This window comes from Haplochromis burtoni, unplaced genomic scaffold (assembly GCF_018398535.1).
Source record: "Haplochromis burtoni strain Fernald_Lab_line unplaced genomic scaffold, NCSU_Asbu1 Contig_45, whole genome shotgun sequence".
Lineage (NCBI taxonomy): Eukaryota > Metazoa > Chordata > Actinopteri > Cichliformes > Cichlidae > Haplochromis > Haplochromis burtoni.
In genome coordinates, this window is record NW_024582406.1 from 1,565,621 (window position 1) to 1,583,339 (window position 17,719).

At 41.7% G+C, this 17,719-nt stretch overlaps 1 long non-coding RNA gene across 1 annotated transcript in view; it reads left to right on the forward strand.

The window, feature by feature from the left end:
- The first annotated feature begins 65 nt into the window (after positions 1-65).
- The window catches only part of LOC121814416, a 51,179-nt gene continuing 33,525 nt past the window's right edge, over positions 66-17,719 (forward strand). The window contains exon 1 of the long non-coding RNA XR_006054332.1: positions 66-3,703. This is a non-coding gene — a long non-coding RNA (uncharacterized LOC121814416). The remainder of the gene's footprint in view (positions 3,704-17,719) is intronic.

A 17,719-nucleotide genomic window follows, 5' to 3' on the forward strand; every position in this document is an offset into this window, starting at 1 on the left:
TGTGTGTGTGTGTGTGTGTGTGTGTGTGTGTGTGTTGGGTGGGGAAGGGGGGGTAGCTGACATTTCATCCTCACAGTCTTGAAGTGGCAAATAAAATATACTGCATGAATTCCTCTTCTCTGCCGAAGTCTACACACATTTGATCTCAGTGTGTTTGCCGTCTGCCAAACAACTTTGAGATTTTCTCTGAGTGGGTCCTCTCAGTTATGGTTTGGCTCAGTAAGCCAGCCGCAGCGGCTCGGCTGAGTGTGTGTTTTCCTTTGGTTCTTTATCTGCCACATGGTCAAAACATGGCTTTGGCTTTTAATAAAACAAAACTCGTTTTGTGCGTTGCCATGTCGGCTTCCCTGGAGCTCATAATCATCATTTGGAATTGGAAAGCCGCTACTCCATCATTTTCCGCTCTCACTTTGATAACGAATAAATTCTCCTTCAGAAATCTTTGTGTGTGTGTGTGTGAATAATCACATATGCTTCCCAAAACTCCCCTTTCCACTTTGCTGCCTGTCAGCAGTTGTTTCTTGTCTGTGCCGAGGCTCATCTTCACTGTCTGATCTACTTCCCGGTTTCCTTCCCAGTCCTAACAAAAACAACTCTGCAGTTCTAGACAGCGGGACGTCATAACGTGGCTAAAGCCAGACTGGGGAATCCCTCAGGGAAGGGTGGAGGGGTTATAAATGAAGGTCACAACCTTGATGGGAATGACATCACTGAGAACAGAGAGGTACACCTTCCAGATATTGTGAGTAAGTTTGTAGTCACACAAACACTTTCATATGTCACACCTGAACAACAGCACAGCCACTCTTTAACATGCAACTATTAGTGCTGTTAGTTTGTTTCTGTGCAGGTGTTTGTTTGATAGAAATCCACCGAGATCTTCTCAGGATAGCAGCAGCTCAGAGAAAAGCTGCAGTGACAGCACTTTCTTGGGGCAAACACTCACACGCAGTTTTTACTGTCAACATAAAAGACCGCAGATTTTCTGACTTTGTCTGCGTCTGCAACTCCTGTTAAGCCTCAGGGAGCCTTTGCGTGATCCTGTAACTGAGCACCATTCCCGATGCCCAGGACCCGGCATGTCTTCAACAAGCCTGGACATGGATGCCCTGGAGTGAATCAGTGCCTGCAAAAATCATCCAACTCCCCCACAAACACCCACATATTTCATCCACTCATACGTGCACACACACACAAACACACGCGGCACACCGCTCTCACTCACAGTCACACTCTTACTCACATATGTAAATGCACTTTTGCTGGTGCACCACCTTGTACACAGCATGAACTGAGCACACATGTTCACACACAGCAACAATGTATTCATACGGCACATTTCAAAAACAACGTTACGAGGATCTGCTCAAAGCAGAAATTAAAATACACCTGATTTTTTTCCTTTTTAAAAACAAGATATATAAAGCATATCTGGACCAATCGCAGCGCCCTGTGCCTCAGCTCAGCCTGCTATCAGGCATGTTTTTGTATCTCGCCCTCAGCTGACAATTATTGTTTGCCGCACTTGGACAAAGATCCCGTTGCTAAATAGAAGCGGAGGGTTGGTATTAAGAGCCGTCTGCAGGTTGTGATGAAGGCAGGCAGAGGCAGCCACAGGCAGCACAATTAGCACTTTGTGGTCTGTTAGTGGCACACTAATTTTCTCACATTTAATGTAGTTTACCTTAAGTAGTGCATTTAGGAGGCCCTGAACCAAATATAGACTCTCACTGGGTTATTTGGAAGTCTACTTCAGTCACAAATTACTGTCTAATTGTTTGCAAGGCACACTTGTTTACTAGTTTTCAGACAGAGAGTGGTGTCTGGCTTCCTTTGACGCTGATAGATTTAAAGGATGCTCCAGTTGCACATTTTTTTGAAATGAACTGATTAACTTTTAGATTAGATCGATTAGATGAGAAGACTTGTAGACAGAGAAGATTGAGTCCTCAGCTATCATCAGCTAACATCACAGTGTGACATTTATCAAGCAAAGCATAAGTTCAGGTGAGCTGCAAAGTCAGTCTGGTTTCATAGCCAGCCCACACCCTCTGGTTGGCTCAGGTAAATACCATCATGCACATCCACTGGGCTAATCTCCTATATGGCTCTAGTTAAGCTGCTTTAGCCTGTGCATAGGTGTTGCTGCCCCTGCAAGCTGCTTTGCAACCCACCTCCAGCTCAGCTCCTTGCTTTGTCCTGTCTGACTTAATTGCAGTCATATCTGTTGTTACTGATGCCCGCTCTGGGGTCTTACTGCTGTTCTCCCTGCTGTATGCTTTCTACTTATGACTGCGCAGCAGTGGGAAGGTCCCAGAACAGAGGGATACCGCCCATTATATTTTACTACATATGGAAATAACAGTTTTATCTATACTTTATTCAGGTTTAACGAACAAGACTTGTTAATTACTGACATTTTCAGTTGTAGAGGTCTGGGTGTAATTTCTTTGCTTTGCACCACCACCACCACCACCAGCCCTCCAGTTCCAGTTAAACAAACCAGACCAGCTGTTAGCTGTGGTTTCATATTTAGAGTATACACAAGCAGGCTTGATCTTCTCGTCTGGCTTTTTAGCAAATGTGAAACTACTCCTTTAATGTGGGAGGTACATGTAATACATTTCTTTAACCTTTCAACTCGCACAGACCTTTCAAGTCATTTTAAAAAAATGTCAGGGACTTTAAGAAAACCAGCTGCACACGACCACCAGAACAACAGACAGAAATCGAAGCCCTGAGATAGTTTTCCCTGAAGTCAAGAACAAACAACATCTTCCCCCTTCATATCTCACTCTGAAAGTTTGGACTTAGTCATCTTCACAGTGCCTGTCAAACAGTTTGCTGCTTTGTCATTCCTCATCGCCGTGTCAGCCTGGGCAAAGAGGTCTCCGTATTTCTAACCACATCTACCTCCGTCACTGAGAAATGTTTGTCGCTGTGAAATTTTGAAGAATTATCTTATTCAGATCGATCTTGTGTTTTTCACGAGAAAAGAAAAAAGGGAGAGCTTCGTGTTCGGGGGCCACGATGCTTCCTGCACATGTTTTGAAGTGCAGGTTTTTTAATGGAGCTTTTGCTCGATGTTTGGCTGTAAAGCGCAAGGACAGAAATAGCTAAACAATGCCTGGCGGCTACAGGCTCGCATCTATAATGACCCCCGCCTTGTGATTGAAGAGGCCCCTCTAAAAGGCATAGCAGGTGGAAGTGTAGGTGGTCTCCCCCTAGCACTCTCCTCATACTGCATATGCACACACACAGCTGCCCCGCAATCTGCACAACACACACACAAGCACGCTGGCGGTGTATGCGCTGCTACTGCTGCTGCTGTTTTCGCTTCACTTCTTGACACTCATAGTTAAACGCACAACATGACCTTAAACATGTACTAAGCAGCTAAAATAACTGAGAAAGTCTGTTCTTACTTTATGATTATCTTTACTCTCTATGGCTTCTTGGGTTTTTCACAGTAATAGTAGTAGAGGAGACTGATTCTGATCACCAACTCACAAACTTACTACACTACAAGCCAAGCTGCTCTCTATTTATTCATCATTTTACAAGCACGTAGGCTTGCATCTCACTCGGCGACAGATCCATGCATCTTGCAAGAATACGTGTAAGAATATATTATATTCTTGCATCTCGGCTCGTCACAGTAAAACAGAGCGTCTGCGAGGAGCCGTCAACTTTCTCTTCTGCGGTGAGTAATAACGAAAGTTCTCTCATCCCATTGACGTTCTGAGACGAGGATGCGGTGTAAAGTGACTGTTTGAGAGTATCTTCATTCATCTATTTGAAAAGCTGCAACACCCCATAACAGTAAAGAGGGAAACGAGTTTCCGTGGCACATATATACTGGAAGCTTTGAGCGCAAACGTGGCCGAGCATCTTCACAGTCAGTTAGATTTGTCTTCGTCCCACTTCAAGCGTGTGGCTAACTGACTCTGACTTTTTGCACTTAATCACCCAGGGCACTGCTCCAGCTGCATGTGTATACTGGATACTTTACTGCATGTATACTGTACACTTTCATCTGTTTTTGTGCAGCTCTGACTTCTTGCCAAGATAACACGCGTTCATATTATGTAACTCGGAAATCTGATATATGTCTGACTATATGGGCACACGTTTGGTAAGGGATGAATTTGGGGAATTTAAATGTGGTGCTGTATAAGCAGATTGAGTTCTTTATGATGCTGACAAAAAATGGATGCTGTGCGTGAATTATTGTATGCAAGGGGATACAAACACAGATGTTTCTCTCTCTGCTGAGAGTGTTGAGCGCGTGCGCGCACACACACATACGGCGGCTATCTTCCCCCATCCGCTTCTTTCACCCACACATTTGCATACCCTCACATTACTACATATAAAGATTCCCTTTGAAGAAGCAGTATCACAGTGCAGCACAGGCTGACAGATTAGTATTTGAATACTAAATCTGATGAGCTGGAAGATGACTATTAAAGAGTTAATGATACTGTAGGTCTGTGTGGTGTAAAGACGGTATTTTTGTCAAGGGGAAAAAATCCCTCAGTGCAGAGGAAGTGATGCTTGCTGATAAATTCATGCAACTGTCTCTAATATGAGCACGTAAAGAAAGTATATGAAGAAAGCTGGCAAGTCAATCCTCACAGACTCCCACATTAATACATCATGTGAAATTAACATTGTTTTTAACAATATCAAAATCATTTTAAGAGGTTGTTACTTGTAACATTACTGTCCCACTGGAAGGTGAAACGTAACCTTTTAATGTTAGCTGAGACTTAAAGTTAGCTTTTCCAGTGGTCAGTAGATTCAGTGACTGTAGCCAGTAGCTGACTGCTCGTCCTCACCTTTCATTAGTCAAATCTCATCTGTGTTTGTGGTGCCAAAGACGTTTGGGCTGCACACTAGCATTAAATCTGACATGCACCATGCTAACTAAGTTAGCTAAGTTACTACCTTCATTCTGAATCCAAGAAATCATCATGGTAGCACCAAAATTGCTAACATTATTGCATCAAAACAAACCACTGACATTTTGGTGGATGTGTGCATCATTTATATACAGTCTATAGTGCTGTGCACAGATTTTACAAAGGTCAGACGGGACTTTGCATAATGTGGAATGTGTCCCTCTCCACCCCATTTCATCTTTAACTATCCTTGTTTACAACATGCACCTGCACTCCAACTCTCTCAGACCAAACAACCGGCTTACTATCTCTGCTCTGCCCCCTGGATAATACAAACCATCTTGCCAATAGCCTTGATCAGAGGAACCATGTGCTTGCAACCGCATTTGCTCGCAGCAGGGGCAGCACTTCAGACTGATGCGTGCGTGAGTGCAGCCACTTAAACTGGGTCATTCAAAGCCATGTGTACTCAGCAGGTGCTTCTTCACCCGTCTCCACCGCGTGTATCATTCCTCCTTTCTTTCCTCTCCTTCTTCATCTTCCTCCTCCTTGCCTCGCTAACTAGCCAGAGCCACCCACATCTGTGCAACAATTATGAAGGATCAGAGAGTAAAACAATGTCCCGAGGCAAATCATCTGCAGCATCAAGCCTAATCACATTAGTAAAGACTCTTTCACGCAGGTTACTACACTCGGCTGGCTCAGTGTCTCATTCGGTAATGAATAGATGCTTTCTAGACAGACACTTTTCATCTCCGGGCCTGTTTTGTTGCGAGCAGGAAGTTGTATTGAACTTAAACTGTATTTATATTGATCAGAACGTATGCATCAGCTTTTTCATTCAGCTCAGCCCGCTAGTTTCTCTCATGTCCCGACTAACCCCAATGTCCTTTCTTCACAGACGTGACTTCCTGTGCTGCTGCGGTAGTAAGGTTTTCATACAGGATGTTGAGGGGGCAGAGAGGATGTGCGAACCCTCATCGCATCCTGTGGTTGAAAATGTTTGCGTGTATTTGTGGCTGTGTTGTTTTTCATTCAGTGGAAGACGCAAACGATAAATGGCAAACGTAAAGTCGAACGTGTGAAGTGATTGTGCCTGTGATAAGCTTCCAGCGTTTCGCTGCTGACTTCAAAGACAGATGTTTCACTTTTTAAAGCCACTGAATTTCAGTTAAGATAGGTCAGTCTTTCCGACTCCTACTTGTTAATTACAACCAAGGATTTTGTACTTGTTAACGTCATCTGTCATCTTAACCAATTATACACTTCAGGGTCATGTCAGGGGCAGCTGGAGGCTATCTCAGCTGTCATGGGTCAAGAGGTGGAGCTCATGTTGGAGAGGTCAACTCAATTAAATCTTACTTATATAGCACCAACAACAGTTACTTCAAGGCATTTTATATTGTAAGGTAAAGTCCCTACAATAACAGATAAATAATCCCAACAATCAATCAACCACCTGTGAGCGAGCACTTGGCGACAGTGGAAAGGAAAAACTCATTTTAACAAGAAGAAACCTTCAACATAACCAGGCTAAGGGAGGAGCAGCCATCTGTCACATCCGGTTGGGGGTGATGAGTTACTATCTTTTCTTCAAAATAAGCACAGGAGCACCAGAAACAGCTTTGAAACTGTAGTCACGTGATCATCATGTTTGTCGGGGCTGGGAGACTGGGACAGAAATATTGATATTAACAATGTAATGGAGTTCATTTTCAGGTCAACTACTTCTTGGCCCATTATCTGCAGAAGCTGTCAAAAAATGATCATCTGCGATCAGATAACTGCAACTCAAAGACATTCTCATTAGTTAGAGCTGCATTTTGCTAACAAATTCAATTAGCACGATTACCCCAGTGAACATTTAAAATTTCATTGCCTAGTATGTGCATCGATGCCCACATGTATGTCAATGTGACTTACACATGCATCAGAACAAACTATCTTTACTCCTATCTAATGCAATTCCTGTGGCTTTAAAAAGATTTTTTGGCATGCCACAATTCAGATGCTGAAAAAAAAAGACCTTCATGGCTCACACCCGGTAATTTTTAAGAACTATTAAAAAGGGTTTGAAGTTGAATTTTGCACGAATAAATACCAGTGCAATAGTATCAGAAAAAGTCCTGTTGGTTCAGTTTCCTTAAAAACAAAAGAAAAAAAGAATAAGAATGAGATTGCTCAAGTCAGTTTCACTTCATATTTTTGCAAATCTTGTCCCGCCTTTACCAGTGAGGCCCTACTCCACAGTTTGAGAACCACTGCCCAAACCTGTGACACACCAAGTCGAGGCAACGGCCAGATGGGTTGCATTCCAAAGCTCTCACACATAGACTCTTGGCCTCATATTTAAACACACTTGGTACCTGTGAACGGGGTCAGCAGCAGATCATATACACTTGAAGGGCAACCGCCTATGGCATGGGGGAATTTGGTTCAAGTTATTCTTCTCTTTGGTATATTTACAACCATAAAGACATACTCATAGAGAAATGTAAGCACAGTTATAAAAGCGTAAAAAAATATTTCTTAGATTACAGTGCAGCGACAATTTCTCCGATGCAGAAGTGAGTCAGTAAACTCACCACACACTAGGGCAGCTGATTGTGAGCACATGGTAACTTCAACAAATTTCCATTTGTTTTGCAATTTTTGAGTAGGGTCACGTTTTAAGACTAGCTTGACAAGCTACTGAATGAGTTGTTTTTTAGTCTTAAAGAGGCATGAGGGGTACTTCCCAAAGTCTGACGTGCACTGGCCCATCTGCTCAGTGTCCTCCTCGGCCATGGTTACCATGACTGCTGCAGAAGCACGAAATTACTGTCGTTGAAAAATTATGGGTGTTCAGTTTTTTTCTTTAAGCAAACTGTATGAATCAGTTTAACTTATAGTTCATGTGTATCACTAGACTTTGGCAGAGGGGGCACAGTGACTTGACTAGGCCCAACGCTGCTTGAATGAATCTGTTTTGTGTAGATCAGGGGTTTCAAACTCAAGGGCCGGTGTCCTGCAGGTTTTAGATCTCACCCTGGGCCAACACACCTGAATCAAATGATTAGTTCATTACCAGGCTTCTGGAGAACTTCAAGACATGTTGTGGAGGTCATTTAGCCATTTGAATCAGCTGTGTTGGATCAAGGACACATCTAAAGCCTGCAGGACACCGGCACTCGAGGCCTGGAGTTGCCCACCCCTGGTTTAAGCTAGAGACGTTTATATTTTCAACGCAACATTTTTTATATTATCAAAGTGCTGAGTTTAGTAGTATTTAAAGGTGAGGCCTCAGAAACACTTTACATGTAATTATTCATACAAGCCCAAGAGTCAGTCAACTAACAACACATGGGGTTGTTCTTTTTGGGATAAACGTTTCTGTGTGATGTGGATCGCTAGTGAACTGTTAGGCCTTGTGCCAAGCAGTGATGGGAATAATGGCGTTACAAGTAACGGCGTTACTAACAGCGTTACTTTTTTCAGTAACGAGTAATCTAACTAATTACTATTCCTATCGTTACAGTTACTAACAAGGAAATGCGGTCCATTACTATTTTTCCACAAACAGACGGTTGAAGCTGTGTTCAGCTTACCGCATCTTATATCAGTTGCATGGAAGTAGCTGACTACGTAAATAATCTGGACGCTACAGCTTTAAGCAGCTGCGCGCGCTCCCGCAGACGGTAATCACGATCACTGTCTAGCACAGGGGTGGGCAACTCCAGGCCTACAGACCTTGGGTCAACACACCTGAATCACATGATTAGTTTGTTACCAGGCCTCTGGAGAACTGCAGGACATGTTGAGGAGCTAATTTAGTCATTTAAATCAGGTCTGTTGGTTCAAGGACACATCTAAAACCTGCAGGGACACCGGCCCTCGAAGCCTGGAGTTGCCCACCCCTGGTCTAGCACAACACCTGGAGCTAAGGGGGGGCAAAGCAATCGCATGAGCGCTGCTGTTTGACTGAGGAAGAATAAAGTAGTCGTGGTAAGCCAATCACATGACCACTAAAAGACAAAGCAACAAGGTGATATATACCAGTTTATAATTGTGTTGATAGGCCACGTAAAACCAGAGTCATGATAAACAATATATATGCGGCGTTTTTCCTCAATAGTTTTGTCACGTTTACTGTCTAAGGACAGCGCAGCGAGCACTCTCTGCTTATGAGCCAAAAAACCCCAAAAAAACAGGGGAAGTTTTAGAGAGAGAGAGAGAGTGTTTTGAGATGTGAGAGATTTTTGACGTTTAGTGTGTTTGGAGTGTGTAGTTAATGTATTGTCTTGTGTAGTTAGTGTGTAGTGTTGTGGATAGTTTTGTGTTGTGTGTCAGAACAATGAGGCGACTGCTGTCTCCAGGTAGAAACAGGAGTGATACACCTGCTGTCAGGTATCAGGCTGTGATGTTCTCCTTTATAGTGGACAGAAATTATTGTTTTGGAGTGGCACAAATAATTTGTGTGGCATCTTATTTAATGCAGAACAGCTGATTGTTCTGTAAATAGTTTGAAATGGTTATTTAAAAAATCAAGGTAAAAGGTAAATGGATACAAATAACTTTGTCGTTTGCAAAACTTGTGCATATGATTTTAAAATTGAAAATGTATATTTGCATTTAAAGTTATGAAAAATGATTCGTTAAACATGTTTGTGGTTGTTACAGTAAAAAATATAACGTTTTCTACTCTGATTTTATGTTGTTTTGTCTGATTTTAGATCAATTGTGTCAAAAGTACGTCACAATGAAAACATAACTGTAAATTCAGACACCTGAGGTTGTGCTGAAAAGAATGATACCAAACAAGGCAAAGTAAATAGTTTTTAAAGGTAAAATGTGGAGGGAAAATCAAAAGTAGTTAAAAATGGCCAATTATACCCTGGACCCCAGAGGTTTTTTTTTAAAGTAATGCAATAGTTACTTTTCAAGTAATTAATTACTTTAAGAATATTGTAACTCAGTTATTAACTCAGTTACTTTTTTTGAAGAAGTAACTAGTAACTATAATTAATTACTTTTTCAAAGTAACTTGCCCAACAATGGTGCCATGTGCGATATAAATCAGGGAGACTTGTTGTTGAGCTGCTAGAATGGATATAAACTAGAAGTCTTACAAAAAAAATCTAAATACATTTTTAAGCTTATCTAAAAACATCAGCTTGATCCCACAGCTGTGTAATCAGTTAGATGGGATGGGGGTGGGTGGAGATATCATTGCCAGATTAGAAGGAAACGAACACAAAAGCAAGACAGACAGACGGGCAGACGTGGAGTCAGACGGACCGATGGGCAGAGACAGCACCAGGGAGGCAGAGCCTAGATGAGAACAAGGCAGACAGGAAGGAGGCAAGTCCACAATGAATTTTCTGCAAGAGTGCCAAAATAAGGAAGAAATAGGAAGAACACCATTAAAAGAAAGGAAAAGACAGGAGCCACCAGGTCAGACATTACACAAACACCAGACTGGAATATTTTACACTGTTTCCAATTAAAGCAGCTTGTCTTTTCCCACGACTGTAACTACTGGTTACAGAACTGCATGGCAGCTTTAGCTAAAACAGGAGAAAGGTCATGTTTTTCTCTGACAAAGGCTCATTGAGTCAGAGGTGATGGTGTGGTGTTGCCTGCAGATGATACCACAGGGTTTTCACAGGAATGTCAGGAATGCCTGTTTTAATGTGTCCCTATGTGTGTGCGTGTGTGTATGTGTGTGCATTTGTGCTAATGTTGCTTGTGGATGCACACCATCGGGGAAAACATGTGTGGGTGTGCTCGAAGCCCTAGGAATAGCATTTGCGTCGTAAACGCTCTGTTTAAAACAATCAATACCCACTCTGGTTTATACACAATAAAACAGCATGGATTGTGTGGCTTCATGTGTGTGTGCGACTCTGCGCTTACATGATGGGAGCCCTAATGCGGCAGGGTGAGTATGCGTGAGCGTGTGTGTGGGCTGAGGGGCCACCCTCTGATCATCTCCTTGGCAGCCGCTGTGCTGAAGTGCTCTCTGGGTGCTGAAGAGGCCTCCCAGAACGAGAAGAAACGCACACACACTCCAAACTCTTTATCAGAGCTGACAGCCTCTTTTTCTTCTCTACACTTGGGTTGGACCAGCATAGCCTCGATGCATCTCTGCAACTTTGTTGTGATGCATACACACACACGCACACACACATCTTCTTGCATGTGTACATGAACCCAACACAGCTCTCTCCCTCCCCCATTCGCCTCTCCCTGTGTTTGATGTGGTCTTCGGAGAACTACGTTTAAAGAAACTCTTCTCCAGCTTTGAAGTCGCTCTGTGTTTCAAACTCTCCTTCTGCTGTGTTTCCTCTTTTATCTTCTGACAGTGTGCGAGCTGGGAGGGATTCGGGCCAGTGTGGAACAAGATACTTGGCCCACATGCTCTATTTACCATGTGTTGTACCTGTGAACTTGAATTGTTTCTCAAATAGAAGCTATTGTTTCTTGTAAGATACGGGTATACCCCCAGCTCTTGCCAAACAAAAAAAAATGGCAGTGGTTTTCAAGTACTTGAAACAAATGCCTCGGGAACAGAGTGTTGATATCGTTCTGGGCGAATTTCCGAACAACTTGTATAGATGAAGCAGCATTCAGTCATCTCTGGTATGCTTAGACAAGATGCCATCTTGGCTTTTTGCTGTACAAAGACACGCTCATTTCATCTGTCGGCAAGACTTTCAGCTCCGCTCACACACATAAAAGCGATTCACAAACAGGTTATGAGAAATGCTTTCATTTTTTTTTTCAAACATGCAAGAACAAACAATCCACTAATGCTGACGTATCCTTTTTCAGATATTAAAATTTCGACACAGGTCAGGTTGACGAGAAATCAAATGTGCTCTGTGACGTAGGTGTTGCAACATTACGATGACTGTTCCACTGAATTAGGTTGTTGTGCAAATTCCCAGCTGGCTACCGATAACAATGCAGCAGTAACTAAATAAACTCTGAGGCCAACATCGTGTTGGGAACTGCAAGGATTTAGGCATTGTCAACAGAGCATACAAATTTACATGGAAGTTATCCAAACTGTGACTGACAAATAATATACAGTGTTTGTACATGAGTCTTCATCAAGCAGGTCATCTACATCATTTGATCCTTTACTTTGGATAGATACTTTGCATGGTAAGCCAATAATAGCAGAAATGACCTGCTCTCTTAAAAGAACTGCGAGGTCTAATTTGGTCCAGCTGACTTTGTGCTGACCTTCCTCACTCCAATAAGCTACTTCATCTGGTTTGTCAGCAGTGTGCTGCATTTATGTATCCAGAGCACAGATGCTACTAATGATTATTTATGCTGATGATCTGTGTGGGCTATGTAGAAGAGGACAATATTTGTGCATCACTGGAGTATTACGCAGCTCATATCACAGGCTGGTTTATCTCAAATAAATTGCAAAGTTTTGTTGACAAATCACAAAACACATCCTGTAATTAGTCATCCATAACAGAATGGGGGTTTTAAACTTTGCGGTCATGTGGTGTTTTCTGATTTCTAATCTGATGGAAAAAAACCTCACAAACAAGAATACAAAATACTAAAAAGCATGAAGCATGTTGTCTTTTTCCTTCACTGGTTCTCTCTAAAAACATAAGCGCTAAAGAACAACCAGTGGGTTTGTTTGCTTTAACCCAAGCTGAAAATTTTAGCATGCTTGGCTAACTAGCTTCCAACTGACCATAAACGCAAATTGAGCGTTGTTAGTTGACACAAACGTGTTTAGGCATGGAACATCTACTGCAGAAGAGCTTAGGCTTTGATCACAAGTAACCACATCTGGACAATGCCAAGTTATGAGCTAATGCTAATAACCTGCAGATAGCTCCTAAGTAATACCAACAAGCACCATTAAAATGCTTGAATTTCACTCACCAAAAGGTCTTCGACTGGCTTTTGTTAAATTAACCGTGCACCAGGTTTCAATTAAAATGACCAACAGTATTGAGGTTTCTTATCTCGTGCTCACATTGCTCAAGATTTGTCTGCCGTAATGAAAGTAAATGGAAAATTTGTATTCCTTTACTGCTTAGCTGTGGTTCTTGGAGACAGACACCAATTGCTCAAAGCAACCTCTATCCTAATCAGTGTTGGTCAAGTTACTTGAAAAAAGTAATCAGTAACTAATTACTGATTACTTCCCCCAAAAAGTAATCCTGTTACATTACTGATTACTTATTTTCAAAAGTAATTAATTACTTAGTTACTTAGTTACTTTTTAAAAACACGATTTACAACCTGAATAGGTGATAAAGCGATAGATCTTTCAGTACAATTCGACTTTTTCTGCATAATCCATCATACAAAATGTAATCAAATGAAAAGTCTCTTTTTAAAACTTGTTTTATTAGTTTTAATCTTTTAACTTTATGCATCAAGCAAAAATTTAATTATATGCAACATTCTCTGACTGGAAGAAATTTGTTTAACATTTAAACCTATTTTCTGCACATTCCAGCACATAAAATAAAATATTTTTTTTGTGTTTACACTCAGTCTTTCAAATAGATGCAAGTAAAACACAGCGGAAAATAAATAAAATCACAGACTAGCGGTCCTGTTGTTCTATCTTCACCTGTAAAGCAGGAGTGTGGTAGGCGGATGTTTGCCCTGGTGCAGGTGTGCCGAAGCGATCAGTGGAAGAATCCGTGAGTTTCTCTGTGAATTTCCCATTTCCCATCGCTGTAAAAATAAGTTTTCTTCCCACGCACAACGGGCACTAATGTTTTTGTCACTTTTTATGGAATCAAACTCAAAGTAAGGTCAGTACTTCCATGCCTTAAATGCTGTATGCTCATACTCTCTCCCGCACTCGATATATTATCCATTGTTGATCTGCACACAGCTGTTGTCACGAACGTCACACTCGCTTACGTCATTGTCATGAGACATCCTCGCAAAAAAATCACGGTTTTACTAACACAGTAACGCAGCGTGCTTACAGGAAAGTAACGGTAATCTAATTACCGTTTTTGCAATAGTAATCCCTTACTCCAAAGTAAGTAAGTAATCCCTTACTCCACAGTAAGTAAGTAATCCCTTACTCCACAGTAACGCGGTACTGCCCATCTCTGATCCTAATACTAATTAATTAAAACAGTTGTTAAAAATGTTTCTAAATTAACTTAAAATTGAGCTATGTGTATTGTTTCTTTTTCCTGTAAACATGGATGTTTTAACATTAGAGTTTATGGGAATTCAACTGCTTTTAGTGCCAGCCTTGAGTGGAGTGGGTGTTTCTTAATATTAGAGTTTTGTTGGTATGAGAAAAACAACACATCTGTTACTCCAAGAAATACACTGCTGCATTTGTAAAACACATAGTGTAGTCGTGTACACATTTGCCCAGCATTTAAAGCTCGCTTTTGGAAGGAGATCCAAATTCCTTTAGGGTTGTGTCAGTAAGGGCATAAAAATGAAATATGTGGAGCTACCCACTCTGGTAATCTCTTCTGAATAAGAGAGCTGCTGAAAGTAGCTTTTATTAATTGATCCTCCTATTAAACAAGTTATACTTGTTTAATCCTGTTCCTTTATTTCTATTTTTTATTTCTACTACATGGATCTTTGTCTGGTAAAGATCCCTCAGTCTGTTGGCATTATTATTAACCTTTTTCGATATGAATTAGCTGAAAGCTGAAAGATTTTTTTCATGTGTTTTTTTTTTTTTCCATATGTGGAGATTTATTGTTTAGTCGAGAATTGCGAGTGAATTATAAATGTGACACGTGTACTGTGCAAAATCAGAAAACTTTGACAGACATAGCAACAGTATCCAAGTGGGGAAGGGAGTACTGGGCAGTCATTTTGGGTCAGGAGAATTAATCGGCCCTGAGAAACCCTGATATAAATTGAAGGCAGAGCTGTAAAGCAGGGTGAATGGGATCTTCACAAACAAAGGGGGGAAGAAAATGAAGGTTAGTGTATTACTGCTCCCTCCTGAATGATTTAATTACTCCTTAGAATAGACGAACAAGGCCCTGGTGCCACTCCCGTGTGATGCAACTATTCTAACAAATGTTTATCAAGTGAACCCTAAGTCCACTTCAGTGCCACTTTATTGTCATTACTGAGCCGCCTGCTGCCGCCAACATCGCCCTACCCCTTCCTCCATGGCAACACAGACAGACAGACAAACAGGAAGCAGCTGTTGCCAGGGAAACAGCCAGAAGGTCTGCAGTGCTACAGTGTGGCAGAGAGTGTTAGTGAGGTAAGAAAAGAAGAAAAAACTGTGGAGAGAGGAAAAGCATTGCTGTGGTGGTGGAATCTAATTAGTCTATGACAGAGGACAAAAAACAGAATATTTCCCTCTTCCAGCTTGTGTTGATGGAGTGAGAAAGAGTGTTTTTTGTGTGCTTCTTGTGTGTGTGTAAATATACTCACATTTGCGCAAATACTGTGGGCTACCTGCGTCTGAGTCTGGGAATAGGCTGACTGACGCACGGAATGACAGACAAGCTTCAGAGTCCTGGCAACCCTGCTATTTCTCCCACACCTCCCCTCCACATCACCCCCCATCACCCACCCCCACACCTCCTTCTTCATCTCCCATCCCTCTGCCTCCTCTCCACCATCTCTCCTCCACGTCTGTCTTCTCCCTTGGCATAAAGTGATTGCATATGGATCGTCACATAATCCGATTCTGTCACTGAGAATAGCTTTGCCTCCGCAGCCCTCCCATTTCATCCACAACGGGAATTCAGAGCACTTATCCACAGAAGTTAATGTGGACGAACCTTAGCATTCACCGTGTTACTGCAAGGGCTCGCTGTGGTAATTAGTTTCGTGGAGGCTGACACGGCTTTCACCTGTGAAATGGTGCTACAGAGCGGAAAGGCTGGTTTTTGGATCGACATTAAAGGGCTCACTCTCCTCTCTCACCGGTGACATACAATACAAACCCCTCAGAGCTAATATTAAGGCTACCTGACCTTGATCTCGTGCCGAGAAAACAAACAGGAGTCTATCAAAAGCACTTTAAAGCTTTGGGTTTATACACACACACACACGAACATAAGAACATGAGATGTGAGAATCAGGTAGCATGGAAAGGAATCTCAAACAACATCATTTCTCATGTGAGCTCCGTATCACCATGTCATGTATTACTGTATATAGTATCACTGATTCACAAAGGACTTCAATCAAAAGCATTTTTTTTCTTGCCCTTGGGAGCCGAGCGCTGCTTCAAACCACACAGGAACAGAGCTCAAGGATTTTTCCCCTTCTACTGGCAAATACCCTTTTTTTCCTGTCTTTGTATTTTTCCGTCCTTCTCTCAAACAGCAGCCGAACCATACTTTCATTTTTCCTCGCCCGGTCAGACTCCCCAAAGCTTTCACAATGGATTTACGAGAAAGGCCCCGAAAGCAGCAGCTCCCGTGGCAGGATGCCGAGCTCAATTCACTCCCGCTGCCACTTCAGCAAAGGCGACTGCAGCATGCTCCAAGGCAAAAACATTTTGGTGTGAACAGAGTTAATAGAGTTGTGTAGATGGCAGGACAAAACAGAAATAATTCACCTGACAGTAACACAACCTAACGCACCATCGGCACAGACTCTGTCAGCGGTGTGGCTGATGGTCAAGCAGATTTTATCAGTGGGGTGTTGAAGGCTCTGTTTAAATATATGTTCATCTTTTATTTTGATATTAAATTATGTCTATCTGGGATGGGGTTTCAAGCTTTTTAACAGTTTGCTGAAAATGATAGCATGTCGAAGAAAAGCCACAAGATTTAGCAGAGAGATATCAAATTTATTTCACATTGTGGTTCACATACTTTCACTTTGTCTTTTAAAAGGGGCCTGATCAGTAAAACCCACGTTTCTGTCAGTGTAAATAAGCTTAAATACACATTGAAACCCTGCGATAGCTTCATATAAGAAAAGAGAGCTGCAGTTTCAGCACTACGTCTTAGTTTTTCTACAAAATAGAGAAGTGCTGTTGTGATAAATTGAGGAAATCTTTTTTGAAATAGATGAATTAAAATCACAGAAAAAAATTCTGGCTGTCAGATTTTTGTCAAATCACAAAAAAATCTGCTTTTGTTTCATTTAATTATTTTTATTTATTCATTTATTTTATTGTTTTACTGTGGATATACTAGAATTTTCCATTGCAGACGGTGAAAAACAGGAACTACTCTGTCAGTTAAACATTTCTCTGTTACTTAGCTACTGCAGCATAGTATGAATCACCATAATGGCCGTCTCAATCAACAAGAAAAGCTGTACAACTCAAAAATATAGTTGGACATCCAACATCTTTGCCCCTTTCAGTGGGCCAGATTGGAGTCTTTGGCGGGCCAAATCTGCCCCCTGAGCCTCATGTTTGTCACTTGTAATTTAGCATGACAGCATGCTAACATCTCCTTATTAGTGATAAAACCATAGCATCAAATGATATGAAGCATATTTGTAAAGCATTCTTCAAATTCCAAAAGGAATTTCTGGGGAGGTGGAGCAAAAACATAGTTAGGGTGCACTGTAGAAAACTGTAGAAAAATGAAAGGATATCAGAAACAAAAACCAACCACCCACGTGGAAATTGGTTTAATATTCAGGAAGATGTAATGATTATGTTTTGACGTGACCTCAGAAAGTCCGTTCCGGCTCAATAACCCTCCAATGTGGCCGAATTAAAACATTTCTGCAGAGAAGAGTGAGCCAATTCCCTCCACAGCCATGTCAAAGACTCACTGCCAGTTCCTGCTGCCAAGGGTGGAACAACCAGTTATTAGCTTTAGGAAGCAATTACTTTTTCACATAGGGCCAGGTAGTTTAGATAGCTC